Below are 20,261 nucleotides of genomic sequence, written 5' to 3'. Positions count from 1 at the left end.
TTACATCTCAAAGCTAAAGATATAATGCCAATGTTTTGGGATTAGGCCCTTATGACAAAATGCAGGCAGTCGCCCCTCCTGTGGTCCTCCCCCTGACCCTTCCCCCCCGCCCCCCCATCATTTTGCTCGGGTGCCTGCCTACATTTTGTCATAGCTTGTCAGTTGTCAATCAGAATCAGCAGGAGGAACTTACCAAGTCAGTGGAGGGAAAAGAATGGCCAAAAGTCTTCATCAGGACATTTTATTTACAACATGGTTGAAGCTGATTCCCCCATTGAAGCCTGTGCCACCCATTTACACCCAATTAAACTACATCCCCTAATGTTTTTTGGGGGGGATGGGGAAGAAAACTGTAATCCAGGGAAAATCTATGCAGGTCACGGGGATAATGTACAAACTCCTAACAGAAGTATGAAGCTTGATGAGTGGGTGCAGAGATTCATATGGTGCTGCTCTGAGGAAACAGATAGTACTCCTCACGACAGCTTTGAGCCAGTGAACTGGTCCATTTTTATCACTCAGCCGCTGATCTAAATGAATATGCCACTGCCATCGCAGACTTTATGGGACTGCTTACCAAAGAAGACAATCCACATGTTCCACCAAAGGGAAACCTGTTGAAGAAATGGGAGATCCACTCCCCACTGCAGGTGTTCAATTTGGGTGAACCTGGACTGCACAGGAAATCCAAGTGTGACCATTAGATTGAAAAAATAAGCCTTACGAGGCAAGGTTAACAGAACTTGGACTTTTTGCTTTGGAGCATACAGGTAGGATAAGAGGAGACTTGATAGAAGTCAACAAGATTTTGAGACAGTGGACAGCCAATGCGTTTCCCAGGGCAGGAATAGCAAACACCAGAGGACATATGTACAAAGTAAAGGGAGGGGAGTTTAGAGGAGACATCGGGGGTAAGTTTTTTATGCAGAGAGTTTTGGATGCCTGGAATGCCTTGCTAGGGATTATGGTAGAGGCTGAAACATTAGGGGCATTTAAGAGACTCTTAGACAGGCACATGGATGGAAGAAAAATAGTGGGTCCCAGGATAGGAAGCGTTTAGTACTTTTTTTATAAGGTCAGCACAACATCGAGGGCTGAAGGGCCTGTACTGTGCTGTAGTGTTCTGTGATCTATGTATGTTATATTGCAGGGGTGGCCAACCTTTTTTAAAAACTCACATTCCATCCAAAGTGCTCTATGATTGGTAAAGGATTGCTTCAGGAGGTATGTGAGTGGATTATGTGAGTGATTAAAACCACTGTTTTAATCATACCTAATTGAGTCGTTCAATCACCTACGGCTCCTAGAACGCTTCCACCAGCGTTGTCTCCACTCCATCCTCAACATTCATTGGAACGACTTCATCTCCAACATCGAAGTACTCGAGATGGCAGAGGCCGACAGCATCGAATCCACGCTGCTGAAGATCCAACTGCGCTGGGTAGGTCACGTCTCCAGAATGGAGGACCATCGCCTTCCCAAGATCGTGTTATATGGCGAGCTCTCCACTGGCCACCGAGACAGAGGTGCACCAAAGAAGAGGTACAAGGACTGCCTAAAGAAATCTCTTGGTGCCTGCCACATTGACCCCCGCCAGTGGGCTGATATCGCCTCAAACCATGCATCTTGGTGCCTCACAGTTTGGCGGGCAGCAACCTCCTTTGAAGAAGACCGCAGAGCCCACCTCACTGACAAAAGAAAAAGGAGGAAAAACCCAACACCCAACCCCAACCCACCAATTTTCCATTGCAACCGCTGCAACCGTGTCGGCCTGTCCCGCATCGGACTTGTCAGCCACAAACGAGCCTGCAGCTGACGTGGACATTACCCCTCCATAAATCTTCATCTGCGAATCCAAGCCAAAGAAAGAAAAAGAATGGACTTGTTATGCGCACTGTTTCATAATTCCAAAGGAAATGGGCCAATGACAATTTTTCTCATTCAAAATATTTCAGTTACAGTTGGGTCTGGAGCAGTGGTTCTCAATCTTCCCTTCCCACTCACATCCCACCTGAAGTAATCCCTTACCATTCACAGAGCACTGATGGCATAAGGTAGAATGTGAGTTTAAAAAAAAAGGTTGCCCACCTCTGTTCTATTGCAAAGCCATCAGGGACACCAAGGAGCAATACCAGACCAAGCTAGAGTCTGAGATGAACAACCATTGTAGCAAGGAATCATGGGGGTACAAAGCAAAGCCAGGTAGAATCATAAGAAAAATGCACCCTCCCCAATGAGGTCCATGCATTCTATTCTCTCTTTCACCAAAGGACACCCACCTCGACAGTTCGGTTGCACCTATACCTCCAGTCATCGCTGAAGATGTCAGATCAGCCTTCCTGAGAATGATCCCACCAAAAGGATTCCCACCCCTCATTCCTCACCTTATTATTCAGTCGCCTGCCTATTTTTTGCTCAAAGCTTCACAAAGGGACCAAATGTTTCCTATCCTTTACTCCCTATGGATGCTCTGTGGTCTGCTGAGTTTCTCCAGCATATGTGCAGATTTCTTGGTGGTCCCAGAGTAGGGTAGGACGGGGATGTTCAAGGGCCTGCAAAACTGTTCTTAAATCTGGAGGTGCTGGACTTCAGGCTTCTGTATCTTCTGCCTGAAGGGAGCCACGATAAGAGATTGTGACCAGGGTGATGGGGTTCTTCATGATGTTGGTTGCCTTCATGAGGCATCACCACACAGAGATGCTTACAATAGATGGGAGGAAGTGTCATGCAATTTCTGACCTCTCAAGTTTCCATACTGGGCCATGATACAATCAATCAATATGCTTTCTGTAACACATCTACAAAGGTTTGATGGAGTATTTGAATACGCCAAATAACTTGAGACTACTGAGTAAGTAGAGACATTGGCGTGCCTTCTTCAAACTTGTCCTGATGAGTTCCAGATGTGACCCTCTGAGCTGTGGACTCCCAGGAACCTGAAGGTCATGGAATTCACCCTTTTCACCTTTGTTCCATTAATGAAGGCAGGTGCAAGGTCACTTCTTGGTTTGGCTTTTATTTTGGCACCTATATACTGACTTCTCATTTCCTGTTATTTGGCCAACAATGGTGGTATCATCATATTACACTAGAGCTGAATTGGTTACGCACTCATTAGGATAGAGAGAGAGTAGAGAAGGGTGCTAATCACGCAACTTTGAGGTGCCCCTATCTTGATGGTCAATGAGCAGGAGCTGATGTTGCCAATCCACATTGATTGGGCCTGCCAATGATGGAATGTTGACATGCATGGATATGAATAGATCTCAATTTGCCCTGATCGCTGGGACACAAATAATACCAGAGGAATGAGACCTTCAGATCATTTCAAATTCAACAGGTCTGAGTAAATGACAAGCTCATGTAAAGATACAGTGCTGTGGTTGTTATTGGCAGAACCTAGATCAGTTCCCGTGAGTTCCACTTGATCCGGTAACCCAAGGATAGATGAGTCCTGGGAACAAATCCCCATCCACTGAGATGATCTGCCATCAGCAATATTCATGATTTAATTCACGGTGCATGAAACCAAACTGAAAAGAGATGTGAAATGAGGCAATTTCAGGATTAGTGTCACTGTTACAGAAACAATATTAGGCGATAGTTAACTGCAGTGAATGAGCAGTCCTGATAGCTCCTCACTTCCTTCCTGCTTTGTGTATTTGCTTGTCCAGAGCATTGACAATAATTGCTGTTATTTCATTGCCGTAAGCTACAGCCCCAAGGAGCTGCACAGGTTGTGATGAATGGATGAGTCACTGGGAGCTGTGGTGTGAAGACCAGTCTAAACCAATTGCAAGTTTTTCCCTCAAAGATTGCGGTTTCTACATTCACTAAATATAGAAAGGTGGTGTCTTGGGTAAACTTATACCTCTCATTTTGTTCATTTTAGATTGGTCACAGTGTTTGAGCTACCGAAAGAAAATAGACACACACACCGAGAGCAGTTCAGTTTATTACTAATTCAAAAGCTGATTTCACACTACAATATGCAAGCCCTTCCCAACTATACTTATCAACGCTTGGACTGGTCCCAACTGCCAAAGCGAGGCAACGACTGCACACTTGTAGTAGGTTGTCAGGGCGCTGGTAGCAGCTTCTCCACCTCCCCCGACCGGGACGTTGCTCGGACTCTGGCTGTTCTTCCTTCTTGACAAGGGGTGTTCCCACCCCTCGGAGAGTCTAAACTTCAGCAGCAGGACCACAGGCTTATATACCCCAAAAACAATTAATCATGCGCCTACTCCTTCTAATATTTGTCAGTCAAAATCAAAACTGAACATTACATTCTACAATTTAGAAGATTAATTATTATGGAACCAGGATGTTATAATTTCCTGGTTTATCTCGTAGATACAAAGACTCATTAAAACTTCTCGAGCAAGACAGGTTGTGACCAATTCGTCAATTTCAGAGTGTTGCATTTGACAACTGCTTTCCCTGGGCCTCACAGTGGAATTCCATTTCAAAGTGTATCTTCAGATAAGTCCCCATGGCTGAGTTTAATTACATCTGCTAGTTCTGAAAGTAAGGTGACCTGCGTGTGGACCCAGTGTCGTCAGTTCCACATAAGCAAAAAGCTTCTGGGTACATGGTTTTAATCCTCCATTACAGGTGGCAATAGATCAGGAGTATATCAAAAATTCCTAACTATTAATTCGGACAGGAAGTAACTGCCGTTGAATTCCATCAATTCTATGGCGTGCAGTTAAATTCTTTAAAAAAAAATGAAATCAATCTTATTTTAATCTTGAATTCTTTTATTTTGGGGCCCCCAAATCTGTACGGCCTTCCCCCCCCCCCCCACCCCCTTACTCTTTCTTCACAATATATGAGGCATAACTGAGTTCATATTTCCAGTGCACTTTCAGTCATAATTAATATTTTATTGTATAAGATTTATTGCTAAATAATAGGCAGTGAATTGAGATGTACTAAAAGGGCAATGGTGAGTTATTGATGCAGTGAAAATTCTCTGTAATGAGTTGTGGTTGAAGGAGCACAGAGCCCATTTGCAGTATCCAGGTAATATCCCACTGCAACTTATGACTGATTTAATCCCAATAATGAAGCGACAATGAGGAATTAAAGTCACAAATACCAAATACTAATGGTGTGAGAACTTTAATAACTTTAACCTCACTATCTAAGATATTGCCAAATTACTCATAGATTGTGCTTGCAAGTTCACTGATAGTCAAGTTCATTTAAAGATCTTTCTCAAAGTATACGTAGCTTTCCAAATATCTCCCTGGATCTCTGTAACAAGTAGTGTTGATAGGCAGAGATCACGCATTTTAGAGCATGCTATTGTTGCCAAAGCTGCAAACTTTTTTTTAACAGAAAGCAGTGGGTGTGATTGCATTTTGGAATAGTATTCACATTGATGGTACTTCATGAGAATTCCAGTTAATGCCCATACATTAGTGTGCAGAGATGGACTTGGAATATTTGAGGGTATCTCATATTCAGAGACTAAAATTCACCCTCAATTAATGTGCCAAATGATTGGTATGGAAAATTAAAAACCTAACTCCACCTTGGAAATTCAAGATATGAAATGAAACAAATTTCACAAGTGGAGTTCAAAATGCTGCCTTGTTAGAATCATGGAGTTGGTTTATACTTCCAATACATCCGTCCTTCAAGTTCAAGTTTGACCATACATGTAGAACCAGACGAAACAGTGTTTCTCCAGACCACAGTGCACGCACATACACATCCGATATGCAGCACATAGATGGATAAAAATAAAATATTCGTAAATATTTCAGAATAATTTACTCATTTCATTACCGTTCACCAGTCCTGCCCCTGGTTTCAGGTCAGGTAATAAGCCAAGAACTAATCTGTCATTTCAGGCAATGTAAAATGCATCCTGCGTGGGTTCAAAGAGCATCATGGGATTGTTTTCAGTAAAAACACATTGCTGGAGAAACTCAGCAGATTAAAGTGGATCAAGGCAACTGGAATCCATCAATACTGGCCGACTATTGTTGGACACTGACGCGAGAGCCATCAGATGCTGGGTAATAGCAGAAATCAACAGTAAAACATTTCTAGGCCAGTTGAACTAACACGATCTGTCAGCATCATTATGGGATTAAACAGGAAGAAAACTTTTTGAAAAAGAATTTGTTGCCCAGTGGAATGAATGCTTAGGGTGCCAGAGAGGGTCCCGCTCACTGGGTTCCTTTGACCTGCTGCTCCAGGCCAGCAGAGAGTATCACATCACACTGCTGACTCGTGCCTTGTAGGCAGTGCAAAGATTTGGGGGCAAAATTTGAACAAATATTTCTGACACTCGAAGCACAAAAATTTTAGGAAATACAAATTCCCTGACTTTGCTAAACCCAGCTACTGACCGTTTCTGGAACAGATTGTGTGGTACCGCAGGTACACTCTTCAAGCACATGATCTAAATAGTACACTTACAGACCAATAATGCAGCCAGACTTGTTATCTTGGCTTCCACAATCTCAGACACATGAACTTTCCAAATCAATTCTGAGGTTGGTTGTCCTAGAAAACTAGGATTCTGCCGATAGTTATAGGAGAGAAGCCATCAGCAGTGCATCTATAATGAGCTGGATGGACTTCTGAGCTTGTATGTCTGTGATTTCTGCCTTCTCATTCCACTCTGTCACTTTACAGAAGCTATCATGAGATTTCCCTGTTCTTGATGTCTGTAGGACTAAATTGTGAGAGTCATGTTTCTACTGCTGTCTACAAAATACATCAACTTTTGAGAACTCTTATAAAATATTTATTGATTGAATTATTATGCAGTTGGATGATTTCCCAATACTAGATGCAATAAGATTGGGAGTCTCACTCTCTACTTCTCAGTTATTAAATTTTCTAATTAATAGAGTAACATCGTCGGGAACAAATACATCGGAAAATCGTAGCAGGGTTGAATATGAAGTCGGACAGAAGAAATCGAAATGCAGAAGTCAAAAAAAACTTAATAGTGAATGAAATATCATTCTGCACAAAATGATATCACACCCAGAAGAATATCAGAATTTTTGTTGGGCACGGTTGGCCTAGCAGGGTGGCACGTAGCGGTTAGCGCAACACCTGGAACTTGGGTTCGAATCGCGTTTTTGTACATTCTCCCCCGGTGTGCGTGGGTTTTCTCAGGGGGCTTTGGTTTCCTCACACCCTTCAAAAACGCATTGGGGTTTAGAATTTGGGTGGCACGGACTTGTAGCACCGAATTGGCCTGTTACAGAGCTGTATGTCCCATTTAAAATTTAAATAATAATATTGACCTCTCTACAAAATATAAACTAAAAGGAGGAATAAATTAATCAGAATTTTCAAATGTTTAGAGCTTGCCTAGAGTTCTAGTCTCATCATGCGCTCGAACTATAGAATGCTCCAGCACAGAAACATGCCATTTGGGCCTTCTAGTTTGTGCCAACCATTATTCCACTAGTCCCATCAACCTGCTCCCAGTCCATAACCCTCCAGACCTTTCCCATCCATGTATCTACCCTATTTATTCTTAAAACTCAAGATTGAGCCGACATTCACCACACCAAATGGCAACCCATTCCATACTCCCACCCCTCTCTGAGTGGAGATTTTTCCCCTAATATTTCCCCTAAATCTTTCCCCTTACAGCTTAAAACTATGACCTCTCGTATTTAACTCTCCTAATCTAAATGGAAAAGGCCTACTTGCATCCACTCTGTCTATACCTCTCATAATTTTGTAAACTTCTATCAAATCCCTCCTCATTTTTCTTTACTCCAAGGAATGAAGTCCTAACCTGTTTAATCTTTCCCTGAAACTCAACTCCTGAAGACCCAGCAACATTCTACTAAATCTTCTCTGCACTCTTTCAAATCTTATGATATCCTTCCTGTAGTTAGGTGACCAGAACTTCACAGAATAGTCCAAATTTGGCCTCACCAATGTCTTAAACAACTTCAACATAACATCCCAACTCCGATACTCAATACTTTGATTTATAAAGGCTTTGAAGCCAAATGTTTTCTTTAAAACCTGTCCATCTACAACACCACCTTCAAGGAATAATGTATCTGTATTCCCAGATCTCTTTGTTCCTCCACACTCCTCAGTGCCCTACTATTTACTGTATATGTGTTACTTTGCTTTGTCCCTTCAAAATGCATCACCTCGCACTTGTCTGCATTAAACTCTATCTGCCACTTTTGGCCCATTCACCCAGTTGGTTCAGATCCCTCTGCAAGCTTTGAAAATCTTCCTTGCTCTCCACAACGCTTCCTATCATTGTGACAACAGCAAAATTGCTGATCCAATTTACCACATTATCATCCAGACAACAATCAACAGTGGTCAAAACACAGATCCCTGAAGCTCACCATTAGTCACAAGCCTCCATTCTGTGAAGCATCCATCCACTACCACCCTCTGTTTTCTCCCACATATACAATTTAGAATCCAGTTTTCAACCTCTCATGGTTACCTAGTGTCTTAACCTTCTGAACTAACCTCACATGTGGGACCTTATCAAAGGTTTTACTAAAGACAATGTAGACAACATCCACAGCCTTTCTTTCATCTGCCTTCTTGATAACCACCTCAAAAAACTCTACAAGATTTGTTAAACATGACCTACCATGTACAAAGTCATGCTGACTGTCCTTATATCCAAATACCCGTATATCCTATCTCTCAGAACTCCTTCCAATAATTTACCTACTATTGACATCAGGCTCACTAGCCTATAGTTTCCTGGGTTACTTTTGGAGCCTTTTTTAAACAATGGGACAACATGAGCTACCCTCCAATCCTCTGGCACCTCACCTGTGGCTAAGGACATTTTGAATACATTTTCCAGGGCTCCTGCAATTTCTACACTAGTCTCTCTCAAGGTCCAAAGGAATATCATATCCGGTCCAGGTGATTTATCTACCTTTATTCACCTCCTCCTCCTTAATCTCCATATGCTCCATGCCACTTCTGTTTGTTTCCCTTCCTTCCTCATGCACTATGCCAATTTCCTGAGTAAATACTGATGCAAAAAAAAACTATTTAAGATCTCCCCCATTATGTGAGAGGACCAATTTTGTCCATTACGATTTTGTCCTTCGGGTTTACCTTCACCTCCCAAAGAAACCTCAAGTCTTCTTTTTGCCTTTCTTGAGTATTTTCTTGCATTTTCTGTACTCTTCAAGTTCCTCATTAGCTCCTTGTTGCCTATCCCTCTTCTTAATCAGATCACCTATATCCCTTGAAAACAAGGTTCCCTATTCCTTTTAACTTTGCCTTTAATCCTAACAGGAACATACAAACCCTGAACTCTTAAAATTTTCCCTTAGAAGGCCCTTCACCTTCTGAACACATCCTTGCCAGGAAACAACTTATCCCAATCCACTTCTCTTAGATCCATCCTCATTTCCACAAAATTGGCCTTTCTCCAATGTAGAACCTCAAGATGAGGACCAGACCTATCCTTTTCCATAATTAACTGGAGACTAATGACATTTTGGTCACTGGACCCAAAATGTTCATCTACATATACTTCTGTCACCTGACCTGTCTTGTTCCCTAATAGGAAATCAAATGCTGCATCCTCTCTCATTGGTTTCTCTATATATTGATTTAGAAAATGTTCCTGAACACACTTGACAAACTCCAAGCATCCAGCCCTTTAACAGTATGTGAGTTCCAGTCAATATGTGGAAAGTTAAAATCTCCTCCTATCACAAATTTCTGCTTCTTACATCGGTCTGCTATCTCTCCACAAATTTGCTCCTTCAATTCTCTCTGACTGGGCTGTCTACAATAAAACCCTATCTGTGTGGTCACACCATTCCCATCCCTTAACTCCACCCATATGTCCTCTGTAGACAAACCATCCCAGTTGTCCTGACTTTGCATGGCTGAGATATTTTCCCTGACTAGCAATGCCACTCCTCCCCCTCCTCCCCCTCTTTCACGTCTGAAACAACAGAACCCCGGAATATTGAGCTGCCAGTCGTGCCCCTCCTGCAACCAATTCTCACTAAGAGCAATAATGTCATAACCCCATGGGTCAATCCATGCCTTAAGCTCGTCTGCCTTTCCGACAATACTCCCTGCATTGAAATAAATTCATCTGAGAACTTTTCTATCATGTACAAACCTTTGATTTTGGTCTATACATGCAGTCCTCGTATGTATCATCCTCCTCCACCTCATTATCTTCTCTAACACTCTGTTTTCCCTCCTCCTGCAAATCTAGTTTAAACCCTTGGGGACAAGAGTAATAAACCTACCCACAGAACATTAATCCCCTTCCATTTTGGGTGCAATCTGTCTCGTCAGTACAGATCCCTGGCTCCAACAGCTCAGTAGTTAGGGCATTGGTTTTGTAAACCAGGGGTCACGGGTTGGTTCCTTGCTGGGGCCTCATTTCTGTGAGGGGCACAAAGTGGCAACTTTCTGTCTTCTTTACATTAGACAAAAAAAATTCATTTATGTTACATTCTGAATGTAGTATTATGTGACAATAATGGACCTTTACCTTTACCTTCCCTGGAACAGAGCCTAGTGACCTAGAAACTTGAACCCCTTCCTACTCCACCACATCCCCAGCCACGTGTTAAGCTGCTTTATCCCCTTATTTCTAACCTCTCCAGCATGTGGGAAGCAATCCTGAGATCACTACCCTGGAGGTCCTCTTCTTCAACCTACTTCTTAACTCCATGAACTCTCCTTGCAGGACCTCCTGACCTTTTCTACCTATGTCATTGGTCCCTACATGGACCACCACATCTGGCTGAGTACCCTCCCATCTAAGAATGTCATGAACTCGATCTGGCACCAAGGAGGCAACAGATCATCGGGAATTTACAATCTCCTCCACAGAACCTCTCATCTCTCTTCCTAACTATGGAATCCCCTATCACTACAGCTCACCTCTTTTACCCCCTTCCTTTCTTAGCCCCAGTACCAGACTCAATGCCAGAGATCTGATTCCCATGGCTTGTACCCAGTAGGTCACCCTCCTCAACAGTATCTAAAACACTAACAGAATTGATGGGAAGTTAGAATAGGCTTGTCTAAACTGCAAAATTGTAGGATTAAAAAAATAAATTGCATTTCTCTTACAGAGAAATGGATCTTTGATCCTAACCATACATTATCAAGAAAGGGGTCATTGAATTGTTAAGTTCAATTGCGGCCATCCATGTTTCTGAATCAGAAAATAGTGAACTCCCCCCCCCCAAAATTTCTAATTCTCTTCCCAAAATTTATTTCTCAACCAATACATTGCGATTAAAGTAATTGCTAATTTATTACATTGTTGGGATTTATCAATGTACACACTAGTTATCTTGTATGATTTCACAATACCAATGTACATCTTCCATTTTTTCTGTATTGTCTTCCAGTTTTATGATCCTCTGAGAAGTTTACTCTTCTCCAGACCTGTTCACCTGACCAATAGCAGTGGGTGTACATTATTCCATTCCTTTCTGTATTTTCTTTAATTTTCTTGTATTCTTTAAGATGCACTTTAAAACTCATTTTATAGCAAAGCCTTTGCATCCATTTAACCTTTGTGTGGATTACTGTCAAATCCTACTTAGTTATGTCTCAGGCATGACATCACCACAAATTACTACCCTTTTTATTTTTGTTGTATGAGGAGTTTGGCCCACTAAAAAGAGAGAACCAGACAGACAGATTCAAGATTTGGGCCCAGAGATACTGATGTTTTACTGTCCACACCTTGCTCCAGGTTTGAAACTGTGTGGTAGAATATGGCATTGCATGCATGACATTACCAAACCAGAGCCTCCGACCCTGTAACTCCTCCCCATGAGACTCCCCAACAAAAGCTGAGTCGCCCAAGCCTCCCTCACCCCACTTCATACCAGCCTTGGAACAGGCCCAGCAGTATGTGAGGACGTGCCTGTCACTTCAAGTTATTAAAGCTGTTAATCACTCGCTTTGAGTCTGCTTGTGATTACTGATTGTGCATCAATTTACTACCTGACCAACCTGCCATGGACATGGCGATTCATGTGGAGAAGCTGGAGATTAATCCCAGGGAACCAGAGGCCTCCATCAAGTTCGACACGTGCTGCACTGCTTGAATGCTTACAGGAGGCCTAACCAGATAAGTACGATCTACTCTTCCCATCGGTTGACCACTGATCTTATCAAATAATCTGTGATTGTGACAAGTATGATGTCGTGATGGCCCTACTGAGGCAGCAGTAAGGTGCCCCCATGAACTCGATATCTTCTGGTCACCCAATGTCAGGCCCCCTGGTGAGTCTGTTGATGACTTTGTGAGGGCCGTGCGAAAGCTGGGATGAGCTTGTGAGTGTGTAGACATGATGGCTGCCGTCTACCCTAACCCTAACCCTAGCCCTAACCCTAACCCATCTGCGACGGGTTAGTGGCCGGTTTTCATTCAAATCATATCCGAGAGAGACTCCTGGAGAAGGACAATACAGGAAGTCGTACAGCTGGCACGATCACTCGAAATGGCCCAGAAAAATGCGGAGGATTACTCCTCTGGCAATGCAGCTGCCAGGTCACGAGCATGGGTGCCACCATCTTGGGACTCAGGGTCCCTTACTGTGACCAGTCTCAGCACCCTCGAAAGAACTGATCAGCCCAAAGCGCGACCTCGCCCTGGTGGGATAGAGTGCATTTTAATTCTATAAAGTACGAATAGCCTGAGGGTAGTACACAAATTGGATGCAATGGGTCAAGAATATTGATACCAGTGACGGTATCATTACCTACAAACCATATTTAGCACTTTCCAGTATAGATCAGATGGAAGAAAACGCTCCTCATCTGATCTGGTACTTTTGTTTAATTTCATCCATTTTCCCAATCCAAATCTAGCTATTAAAACAGTTGTGGCAGACTTCTGTTATTTTGTTACTTTTGGGGTTGGTACAGGGAAAGATACTCACAGATAACAACATTCTGAACAGACAACCTGGCAGCTAATTCAAAGCTGCAAACAACGTTATTGTTTTCAATAGAAACACTACAACAATGGATGTTTACTCAAGAAGACTAATGCTTTTGGGGAATTGAAACTGAAAACCAATATTGATCAAGCAAGTCATGTGATTGAGTCACAAAAAAATCAGCATTTAGTTCAATCAGAAAGTTAATTGGAAAGACAGAATTGGAGTGACTTTGGGTGAGATGGTTACTTTTGGTGTTTCTCCTTGTCAGAGGAGAACAGTGATCTATTATGGCCATTGTAATGGTCATTTTTGATTGACCCATGTCTGGGTAGAGGAAATAGGATCAGTCCTGTATTTGGATCATGATCATTCTAATGGTCATTTCATTTAACTCTTGCTTGGGTTCATAAAAGCATTGTGGAAGTCACAATTTTAATAACCCCTACACAGGGACGAGGAGAGTTATGACAAATCAGTCATATGAATGAACATTTCTCTGAAAGCAACTCGACAAGTATTGGTGAGTTTTGAGTAGTCTGATGACTTGGCGTCTCACCTACTTCATAATTACTGCTGAATATCAATTTAAAGGTTTTGAGTTTCAATACAAGATTTCTAAGCCTGAACTTTGAATTTACTTTCAGATTGTGCCTAAGATGTAATGGCTTAGGTAATCCACAGGCACACATATATATTTGCACATAGTTGGGGTTAAGTTTAGATTTAAGTACATTGTTATATTATTAATAGTTATTAATAAAAATTATTGTTTTAAGATACTACGTCTTGGTGAATTTCTATTGTTGCTGGTCTAGGATGTAGCATATTTCTTCCCCTTCTCAAGAGTTTCTTAAAATGTAAAGAACTTAATTTAAACAAAAATAATTAATGGATAATGCAGCTGGTAAAGCGAATTAATTTCTTGAGAGAGTCCTGGTGACCCTTGCTGACACCAATTAGATACCACAAGAGTGCCCTGCAGATATATTTCACTATTTAGATTAAGAGTTGGCAACCAATTATCTGGTTTTGATATAGCCTTGACTGAATTATGACCTGGAAAACAGATTTGTTTTTGATATACTTTGGCATTAAAAATAATTTGTTTCAATTTCAAAAGTTGAAGAAGACCAGTTAAGTCTCATTCTTGGGCTTTTAATGTTAACCATTGAACCACTCACGTATCACTGCCATTGATCTCCAGAACACGGAGCATTAACTCACCAGAGGATGTTTCTATCTCCCTGTTGTCTTGCCACTTTTAAAGGTCTAGTGGACTGATACTGTCTGATCCTTACATGCTCACTTTCCGAGCAGCAAAATAATTGTCTTCTAGATTTTAAAAGGATTGGGAAAAGCGTTCAGCCGAGGCTTCTAAAGGAGCATTTTTCATAATCATCCATATCCCACTGCAAGGACCAGTGGATTATTTCATGCTTGATTCTTTTTGATTGGGGTCAAGGTTTGCAAGGTTTTAAATGCTTTTTAATTCTACTTTCTCCAGAGGCCATTTTCAGAAATTGAAATAAGAGATGCCTTTTACTGTCCGATGACGTGCTCAGAATGTTAATATTATCAATCCATTCAAAAAGCATAGGTGTTCTAAGAGTGGCTTTGTTTTATTCAGGAGAGAGGTTGAAGGCACATTAAGGACCTCATTGAAGGCAACGTCTGACAAAGGCAAGAGTGTTGCATTTGGAACTATTATTAGATTGAAGTTGCTGAATGAGGAGTTCTTCTTGACCAACAATTGATGTCTCCCCTCCTCACCCCCAGCTTCACTCAGCATCATTCATTCAGACTGCATGCTATCAGGCAATAGCTGGTGCACTGGGCACATCAATGGAAATGGGCTGCAGTGGCATCCTGTAAAACATGGACACCATGACTGCGGACACCATGACTGAAGGAAAAAAAGAATGCTGGAGAAACTCAGTGGGTCAAACAGTGTACTTAATACAGCAAGGATAAAGATACATAACCAAAGTTTCGGGCTGGAGCCTTTTATCAATGTTATAAGCTCACATTTTATTTAGTAACTACACTTTAAGGGTTAACAAAATCTTTCAGAACAAAACCTTTCTCACAGCAAAACCATCCACACCTTGTGGTCAGACAGAAGGCATGGTCAAGTAGGAACCATAAACAAAGTTAATGGTTTGGAAGAAGGAAAGGAACAATGGTTGTTATTTCAGGAATAAAGACCAGATGGGACAAGCCATATGATTATGAGTCATGTTTTTGGGAAATTGAAACAGAAAAGATTTCAGTATTGATCAAACAAATCATGTGATTGATTGAGACCCTTGAAGAGCAAGATTGATTAATAAGTAACCAGAAATCTGCAAGACACAGAAATGAAGGACTTTGTGTGAAATAGACACTTCTGCTGTTTCTCCTTGTAAGGGGAAACAGTGATTTATTATGACCATTGTAATGTCATTCTAGATTGACCCATATCTGGGTAAAGGAACCAGGAGAATTTCTGTATTTGGATCATGACCATTCCAATGGTCATTTCGCCTGACCCTTGAATGGGTTTTCTTGGAAGCATCACCAAATTATTGGTCAATGGAGAGAGTATGACAATAGTTTTATGCTAATATTTTAATTTTCTAGGTGACTGGGTTAAATTGGAATACAATAATGAGGGATGTTAAGCAGGGGCATGTGAAGGAATGGAAGGGTCTGAACACACTGGACAACAAAGAGTTTACTTCCTGAACACTTTTGGGTGTATTTTATGAATTTTGAGCTGGTGATCATGAAAATCACCATAAAATTCTCTGATTATATACCGTTAATTGTATATAAACCTTTTTTTGTGATTTTCTGTTATATTTTTAACAAGCTTTGAGCAACTAAAACCATGAAGTGAAACATATCATTGAAAATTCATTTTCTGTATTCACACTTGGGACTCCTTCCCTGCTAATCTTGGTCCAGTCAGTGACGAACATGGTGAAAGGTTTCACCAGGATATTGTGACCATGGAAACTTGGTATCAAGGCAACTGGAATCCATCAATGCTGGCCAACTATTGTTGGACACTGACATGAGAGGCATCAGATGCTGAGTACAAATGAAAATCAGTGGTCTAATATATTTTGGTCAATTGAACTAATGCAATGTCAGCATCATTATGTGTTTAAACATGCTAAATTCAATAAATGTTAATGTTTCTACAACTTCCTACATGATACCGCAAATCTGAAATTATCTTTGTATTCAGCTGAGAGTTTCCTACCATAATAGTCAATCATTTTTCAGGAAGCAAACTTTTTGAAAAAACTTGTTGTCAAGTTTAAGGGCTTATGATGATTGTCCATGGGGACCAAAAAAAATGGGAAGTGACAGATGCGGTCTTCGAACACTGTGCAGACCATGTTGAGGTATCCCAACAGCACCAAGATGATCCAGCCACTCTTTTTTGCAATGCAGAATAACTCAGTGAAGGTGAAGGTTCACCTGTAAGTAGTTCCGACTCTCAGTTTTATTTCAGAACAAATGAGTGATCTCTGTACATACAAGGGAAAGGCTGGAAATAATTAAACTTATCACTGGTAATTAAGCTGCTGTAATAAAAATTAAATGCTTTGTCAAACAAAACAAAAAGATGATTAGAATGGTACAGTGAGAACAAATGGAGCTAATGACATGAAATATTTCAAATATAAAAGGGACACGTTGCTATTTTTGGAAAAAAAACATTCAAATATGTATCTCAAAAGATGTACAACTATTGTTCCATCCTTGCATACCTGAAATCATTTAAATGTCTACCCAACTGGACATTTTAATTCATCTCCAATCCTGGAGCAGTGGAAGGTTTGCAATGGGTGAAGAATAGATTTCGCAGAATGTCCCTGGGATTAAGGATTTCAATTGTTTGGCAAGATCAGAAGAGATGAAATACAGTCGTTCACTTTAGGGAGGAAAAAGACAAAAAGCTGCTCAAATTCAAGGGTTTACACCAGCCATTCACAACCTTTCTTTTGGCTATGGTGCCTTTAAGATTCTACTCAAAGTTTATGGGCCTGATGACATCCCTAGCAGGATACTGAAAATCTGCACCAACCAACTAGCCAGAGTGTTCACGGATATTTCCAACTTCTTATTGTGGCAGTCAGAGGTCCTCACCTGCTCAAAAGGGCATCAATCATCCCGGTACCCAAGAAGAGTAGAGTGAGCTGCCTCAATAATTTCTACTGTGATGAAATGCTTTGAGAGGCTGGTCGTGGCCAGAATTAACATGTACCCAAGCAAAGATATGGACCCAATGCAATTTGCCCATCCTCACAATCGCTCCACAGCAGATGCCATATCGCTGGCCCTCCACTCTGCTCTATATCACTTTGAAAACAGCAACTCATACATACGGCTGCTCTTCATCAACTACAGCGACCTTCAACACCATTATTCCCTCAGTGCTCGTCAAGAAGCTATAAATTCTAAGCCTCTGTACCCCTCTCTGCAACTGGATCCTTGACTTTCTCATTGGAAGACCACAGCCGTATAAATTGGAAACAATGTCTCCTTCTCACTGATTATCAACATAAGGGCACCCCAAGGATGTGTGCTTAGCCCACTGCTCTACTCATTATAGACCCATGACTATGTGGCCAGGCACAATTCCAATGCCATCTACAAATTTTCCGATGACACACAGAATTACAAATGACAATGAATAAGTGTATGGGAAGGAGATAGATCGGCTCCTTGAATGGTGTAATGACCACAACCTTGTGCTCAACATCAACAAAATCAAGATGATTGTGGACTTCAGGAGTAGCCAGGAGAACACAACCCAGTACTCATTGAGAGCTCGGAAGTGCAGAGAGTCAAGAAGGTGAAATTCCTGGGTGTCAACATCAGCGAGGATGTGTCCTGGAGCCTCCATGTTGATGCAATTAGGAAGAAGGCTCGCCAGCAGCTAAACTTTGTGAGGTGTCTGAGGAGATTTGGTAAGTCACAAAGACTCTCAAAAACTTCTACAGGTGTACCATGAAGAGCATTCTGGCTGGTTCCATCACTGCCTGGTATAGAGGCACCAGCTCTTAGGGAAAGAATAAATTCAAGAGGGTTTTAACTTGGCCTGAGACATCACAGGCACCAGACTTCACTCCATTGAGGACATGTACATGAGGGAGTCTCTTAAAGAAGCAGCCTCTATTCTCAAAGATCCCCACCACTCAGGCTATGACCTCTTCACTCTGCTACCACCTGGAAAAGGTACTGGAGCTTAAAGACAAGCACTCAGCAGCACAAGGACAGCTCCTTCCCCGCTGCCATCAGATTCCTGAATAATCAATGAGCCAATGAAACGGCCTTACTTTCCATGCACTATTTTCACTTTTTATGGTAATATCGTAAGATGGCTTGCACTACGATCCTGGCGCAAAACACCAAATTTTCATGACATGTTTATGACAATAAATCCTGATTCTGATTCTGCAGACCCTTCCCTGGGAAGCAGTCAAGTTTAGTTAGTTTCTTCTGTACTTCTCTCCTGCTGGCAGGAGAGAAGTGTTTAACTGTTTAATTTCAGTCCGTGGCCCTCCTTATGTGGGCTGTGGCCCCCCGGGATTGGGTAGGGGTGTATGGTCCCTGTTGAGAATGGATGGTTTAGAAAAAGCGAAAGAAATGATACTGTTCGCATTGGTAGACCAAAAACAAATTGAAGTCCAAGGGTGATACAGCATGGAAGCAATCTCTTTGCTCAACACATCTGTGTCAACCATCAACCACCCATTAAAATTAACCCAACACTCATTCTTTTTATTCTCTCTACTTCCCCATCAGCCTCCAGTTTCTATCACTTACCCCACCCCCCCCCCCCCCCCCCAACTACAGGTCAACTTACGGTAAGCCAATTCACCTGTCCAACAACCTGTGGTAAGTAACTGGAGGATCTGAAGAAAATCCATCGGGTTAACCAGGAAACCGTTCAAAAGAGATGAGGGTATCGAGACGAAAAACTCTTCTACACAGAAAAGCCATAATCTGCTCGAAAGGGTAGTGGTTGCAGATTAAACAAGTGGCTTCCAAAAGGGGAAGTGAAAAAAAAAGTTGATGTATGAAAAAAATGGTGGCCTCCGATGAAACAACTGGGGTTTGGATTCCACTGAACTGCTCTGTCAGATGGGTGTCACCAGCTTGATTGGCCAATAGCCTCCTTCTGTGCTGCAACAATCATATAACTCAAGGCACAGCCATCGTTATCCTGTAGGAATTCCAACATGTAATTGGTCCACACAGGCCCATTGACACCACAAGATAATGACAAGATATCCATTTTTTGGGCTGATAATTCCGGACCAACATGGACCATGAGAGCAGGGATAATTCCCATGTTCTTCAAAATAGGATCCAAGGATTTTTCTCCTCAATCTGGCTTAACCTATTACTCAAAAGTAAGGATGTGGTGGGGCATATTCTTGGCAGTCCTTGCTATTGAGGGCTGAGGCCCACATGGGAATGAAGTTTTCGATTTTGTCTGCCCTGTAGGGTCATCAAGATAATTCTGTGTTTGCTGAGCAGGAAACAATCCAATTTCTTCAGCATTCACAGATCATGAAAACTACCAAAAATTCAAAGTATATTTACACATGAACAAGATGATGGTCGTGGAACACTGCAAGTTTCCACTAATCTGCCACAGTTTAAGTTCCAATAATTTCAAGTGGCATTGTTTCAAAAGCAATGTTACCAAACATCAACAAAATGAGATGTCAGCCGCAACACATTGCTGACAGTAAAACAGGTGAGAGTATAATGAACCTCAAGTTGGATAGAACACATTTTAGTCACCAAGGATGATGTTAGTATGGGAATAACTATAATAGAAGCTCATTTGATTTGGGGAGTAAATAACTCACACGTGCTCTGTCATTACAACTTAATTTCAATGACAGAGAAGGGGGCTGTTCTGCCCACCAATCCATTCTGTTTCCCCAGCACAACAAATGATGCCACCCCCCTATTGCGTGCATCCTTGCGACCTATTCTCTAGTCTACAAACTCTGCTTTCTTTCCCACTTCCCACAGAACGGGTATTTTATGGATGTTAATTAATCTACAGTCATGTCCATGGGATGTGAGAAGAAATCAAAAACATGGTGGAAATCCAAGTGGTTACAGATCAAAAGTGCTCTCCTAGGATCAGGATTGAACCTGGATCAATGGAGTTTTAATTCATCAATACTATCCACTGCCTCACAAGGACGGAAGAGCAATCTTTAAAGGCAAACTCTGTCCACAGAATGTTTGCTTTATTCAAATAATCGAAACTTCATCCCAAAGGCGAAAGTGAACCAGTGTAGGCCAATAAAGTATGCT

At 41.7% G+C, this 20,261-nt stretch overlaps 1 protein-coding gene and 1 long non-coding RNA gene across 11 annotated transcripts in view; one reads left to right on the top strand and one right to left on the bottom strand.

Moving 5' to 3' along the window:
- Positions 1 to 20,261, bottom strand: part of LOC138755773 (receptor-type tyrosine-protein phosphatase mu-like) — a 1,095,616-nt gene that overhangs the window by 356,365 nt on the left and 718,990 nt on the right. The gene's annotated exons all lie outside the window — the stretch shown is intronic.
- On the top strand, positions 12,196 to 14,909 carry LOC138755775 (uncharacterized). The gene is made up of 2 exons (XR_011352556.1): positions 12,196 to 12,633; positions 14,551 to 14,909. It is a non-coding gene; the product is annotated as an uncharacterized lncRNA (long non-coding RNA).

The sequence above is a fragment of the Narcine bancroftii genome, chromosome 2, assembly GCF_036971445.1.
Source record: "Narcine bancroftii isolate sNarBan1 chromosome 2, sNarBan1.hap1, whole genome shotgun sequence".
Taxonomy (NCBI): domain Eukaryota; kingdom Metazoa; phylum Chordata; class Chondrichthyes; order Torpediniformes; family Narcinidae; genus Narcine; species Narcine bancroftii.
The sequence above is the reverse complement of the archived record's forward strand: the minus strand, read 5'-3'. Positions and strand labels throughout refer to the sequence as shown.